Below are 4,947 nucleotides of genomic sequence, written 5' to 3' on the forward strand. Positions count from 1 at the left end.
GGTAAGATGCTACTATGCACCTCAGAATTCATTTTGCTATTGCTATCAGCAGTTACATCATCAATGAAGATAAGTATGGCAGTTCCTGTGGCAGCCAGACATCCCCAGGCCATAACACCCCCACTACCATGTTTCACAGATAAGGTGGTAAGCTTTGTATTTTGAGCATTTCTTTTACTCCTCCACGCTTTGCTCTTGCCGTCACTGATAACAAGACCTTTTTGCAGAATTTTGAAGGCTTTTTTAAATACTTCTGGGCTTACTATAATCTGGCCATCCTGTTTCTGTGGCTAACTAGTGATTTGCATCTTGCAGTGTAGCCTCTGTAGTTCTGTTCATGAAGTCTGCTACAGACAGCAGTCATCGACACATCCACAACTGCCTCCCGAAAAGTGTTTCTGATCTGTTGGACAGGCGTTGGGTGATTTTTCTTCATTATGATGAGAATTATTGTCATTAGCAATGGAGATCTTCCTTGGCCTACCAGTTCTTTTGCGATTACTGACCTCATTGGTATGCTCTTTTTTCTTAATGATTTTCCATTTAATTTAGATGATCCTGATGTTTGGGCAATGACTCTTATTGTTTTATTCTTGTTTTTCAGCCTGATAATGGCTTATTTAACTTTAATTGGCTCAACTCTGGCCCTCGTGTTGAAAAATGACAACTACAGACTTCAAAGGTAATCAAAAGCTTAGCAGCAAGCCTAGCCTAATGAAGCTATTAAACTTGCATGAGTATCACAAATACCTGTGAAGCCAAAGTTCCAAATGCTATGGTGCCCTGAAATGGGGGACCTAATTTATGCATGGTTAAACCAAAATGTACACAAATAACCTTAAGTAAAATCTGGAATATACACTTTCATCAAATGTGAATTATTTGATTATAAATTTAAAAATGTAGAGCACTGTCAGAAATAAAGGAAAAAAAATGTCTTTGTTCCAAACATTATGGCAGGCACTGTAAGTGCAGGATCCCAGCAAGTCAGTGATAACACTGGATAATGAAAATTTTGCTTCCTGAACACATTTGAGTGCATTTTATGGATTTTCGGCTGCTGATAGGAAAATTTTATTTTCCCATCATGTACTGCTTTTTAGATTTAACCAATCTTTGTAATTTCCTGTCATATTTTAAATCTACTTCAAGCATACAAAACCTGAAGTGCAATATATCATTGAAATTTCATTTTCTGCATTTACACTTGGACTTCTCTCTTGCTGATCTTGGTGCAGTCAGTGGTGAACATGATGAAAAGTTTTACCTGGATATTGCAACCATGGAAAAAGCGATATCAAGGCAACTGGAATCCATTATTGCTGGCTGATTATTGTTGGACACTGTCACCAAATCCTAAGTACAAACAAAAATCAGCGGCAAAACATTTTTCACTAGTTGAACGAACACAAGGTGTCAGCATCATTATGCGAGCAAACATTCCAAATTCAATAAAAGTTAATTTAATGTTTCTCTAACTTTCTACATGATACAGCAAATCTGAAATTATCTTCATGTTCAACTTCAAGTTGATCATAATCCCCAATGTTCTTTCAAGAAGCAAACCTTTTGAAATAAATTGTTGTCCAATGTAATTGTGTTGTGATGTTTGGATCTGGTAGCAGCTGTGAAATAGTTAAAGATTTGGAGTCCAGAAAATTAATTGTTTCTTCATCAACAAATGCTATCAGACCACATGAGTATTTCCAGCATTTTCTGTTTTGCTTTGTTTCAGGTTTTAAGCAATTGCACGCAGGGATATATTTTTGTGCTGGAAAAGCCATCCATAACCCAAACCTGCAGAACCCCACTGAAGTGAGAGCCATTAAAAGAAGAGAGCTTCTCAACAGTAAGGAAGCAATCAACACATATTCAAGGGAGTTCCGCAAATGGCTGCAGTACTTTGACTTTGACTCCACAGCAAGATATCTTGCCTGGCATTGCCTCCTCAACAGACTGTCAAGAATTCAAGAGGCCATATGGCAACTGAAAAACAGCATTAGGAGTAGATGGTATAAAAATTGTGAATTTTGAAAGGCTAATTGAGAGGAAATTGGGTCTCAAATCCACAGCCTCATTTCCCACATCTGGGAAAAAGAAGATATTTCAGCAACTTCAGAATTGCTATTATTCTTAACATTATCAAGGGGACAAATTTTATTGTGGTGACCACAGAGGGGTCTCCATGCTACCTGGCTTCTCCCCAAGGAGAAGCTCCCTAAATTACAATGTGAATCCTGTCAATTTAGAAGCATAATGAACATAATCTTCATTGCCCTATGTTGGTTGTGATTGACCATGGGTATTATGCCTCTGGTAGTCACTGGTTTGTTTAGCAGTGTCGACTGTGGCTATAGAGGCCACAGTTGCTGCAAATATAGAGCATTGTTAAATTTTTGTACATTGTCGCTGTGCTCTTTACTTAGCTCTTCACTCTTCAAACTGACTCAAGATCACGCTTTCACCTTGCTCTGGGTGTTGATAACAAGTTCCTCGCCATTTGTTGTGGTCATCTGCTATATCCTCCCAGCACTCTGTGTTAACTTTTAAGGCTTTCATGTTGCGCTTCCAGAGGTCCTTGAAGCGAAGGTGAAGTCTACCTACATTCCTCTTGCCTATTGCTAGTTCTCTGTAGAGGGTGTCCTTTAGTAGTCTACCATCCTTCAAGCAACGGACATGGCCCAGCCAACGCAGTGTATGTTGTCTTAAAAGTATAAACAATGTGGGAAATCCAGTGTGGAAGAGGACCTCAGAATTTGGGACCTTGTCTCATATATATAATAATAATAATAAACTGAACCTGTTAGTATTTAGACAAGGAGCTACAACTTCACAACTCTAGCCCTTAAAGGGATCTTTTCCATTCATAAGCATCACTGCTGTAAGTAATGTGAAGAAAAAGGGAGAGAAAGAAAATAAAAGATAAGGAGAGAGCATTTTCTTCACTGAGAGAGGTCTTGACATTTTAGCAGAGAAATTCTGCAGATGGAGGAATAGCCTTTGAGCTAGGCAGGCCTGAATTCTGGGAGAGAAAAAAATGCAAAGCACAGGGCAGTGTAGAAAGAAATATGATCTTACAAGAAATATGAAAGTAAAATCTCAATGTCCGACCCTCACGAGAGACTTACTGATTTTAGCTGTAATACTGGCATCAGATCTCCCTTCCCCACTCTCAATAACATCCAAAGATTAGTACATTCATTAAGATACCACCCAGGTCATGAGTCTCTCACTAATTTGCACTTTTATCTTCCAGTCCAAGTTTGCAAGAAATTTCACATGCTACCCCAGATTGAAGCAGCCATTCTTAGCTATTAGATTTAGTGACTAGACCTAAGTGATTGGGGCACCTGCATTCCAGTTAATTGGCCATGCATTGTCCCAGGATAGGAAGCTGTGCTGTTTCCACTGGGCCACCTTTAACTGGGACACTAACTGCTTTTCCACTGAATACAATTCCTCCCCAGGGATCAGAGAGTTTACCTTCAAATGAAATGGAATGAATGGAAGTTGTCTTTTTTTCCACTGGTTTAATCAGAATGCCAGCATCAACTGAAACTGGGGATATGAGTACGGGCAGAGGCCATCAATATTGGGTATGATTTGATGCCAGTGAGCTGATTGTTTTCCTTTTCCACTGTTCCCTTAACTGGTTAATCCCCATTAATCCCTGCAATAAGGTGCCAGTGGAAAAGGGGCTAGTGATTTGATCGCAGTGGTATGTTGATAGACCCTCAGTACGAGAAGAGGAATATCTTGAAGAATAGGGGCGGAGCTAAAAAGATAGATCAGTTAGGGGCCACCTCCAATGGGGGAAGACCAGAGGGGAGGCTAGTCCAAGTCGGAGTGGTCAGCAGATGTGAAGCTCCACCCCCACGGGCTTCCCCCTGCGATGCTCTCTCCAGAGAGCACAAATGTCTTCATAAATAATCAGCAGGCTGATGTCGCTGAACTTCCCTTCAGCCCTGAAACCTCAAGTGGGTGCTCCACTCTGAGTACACTGATCCCTCCAGGAGAGTAATGGCTACCTTTCCGGTTGCCAGTCCCATGAGGAACAAGACCACCCCTCTAAGGTTGGGGCATATCAACCAAGGCATCAGTCATCTTCCTGCTCCATGGAAAGTGGTACTCATGGGTGCCTCCGTAGATCCCCATGATCTATGCCCACTCCCTAACAATCCATGTCCCAATGCCTGCAGTGTGCTACTGTGGCCGGCCGTATCGGCACCATTCTCAGAGGGTAGCAAACCTGGCCCGGACTGCAGTCTTCACCCATTCCCATAGTTTCCATCATTGACCCCTCCTCGCAGAACCTGCAAGGCATTGGAAATAGTCTGCTGGTCAGACAGACTGCCCAGGGCACTCACATTCCAATGAGAGAAAAGGGAATTGGGAACCCTCTCATCTCTCAAATGAAGCATTGGCATGGCTAAGTGTTCACCTGGCTGCTGTTGGTATCCGTCCCCTCGCCCGGTTATCTCCTTAACCATGTGGTCCTGTGGCTCCATTGTCTCACAATGACCAACTACCCCCTCACCCGAGGTCCCCCCATTTTCAGCTACTTTTCTGTTTTGGAGGGTCGGCAGGGTGCCCTTGGGGCAGACCTGAGACTGCGTGGTCACTGGTAAAGGCTCAGGCACAAGACCCCACCACATGTCGATCCATGTGGTCACTGGTCAGGTAGGTAAAGGCTCGTGCACAAACCTCTACCATGTGTCGATTCTCTTTCCCTACCTCTGCTGGACAATGGCTTGGACTTTTCCCTGAGTCATGCTGTGAACTGGACCAGGGGGTTTGCAGCTACTTTATTTCAATCAGCTTGGAAATCGCCTCCCTGATTTTAAAGTCTAAATTGGTTGTTTCCCCTTGAGCAACCTGTAGAACCAATATTCATCTTGTTGGGATTCTATCTCCCTTTCTTTCCAGGTTGCTTGCCCTTGGGCAGTC

At 42.5% G+C, this 4,947-nt stretch overlaps 1 long non-coding RNA gene across 1 annotated transcript; it reads left to right on the forward strand.

Moving 5' to 3' along the window:
- Positions 1-283: 283 nt before the first annotated feature.
- On the forward strand, positions 284-2,271 carry LOC138737601 (uncharacterized). The gene is made up of 3 exons (XR_011341054.1): positions 284-513; positions 605-682; positions 1,736-2,271. It is a non-coding gene; the product is annotated as an uncharacterized lncRNA (long non-coding RNA).
- The last annotated feature ends 2,676 nt before the right edge of the window (positions 2,272-4,947 follow it).

This window comes from Narcine bancroftii, chromosome 6 (genome assembly GCF_036971445.1).
Source record: "Narcine bancroftii isolate sNarBan1 chromosome 6, sNarBan1.hap1, whole genome shotgun sequence".
Classification (NCBI taxonomy): domain Eukaryota; kingdom Metazoa; phylum Chordata; class Chondrichthyes; order Torpediniformes; family Narcinidae; genus Narcine; species Narcine bancroftii.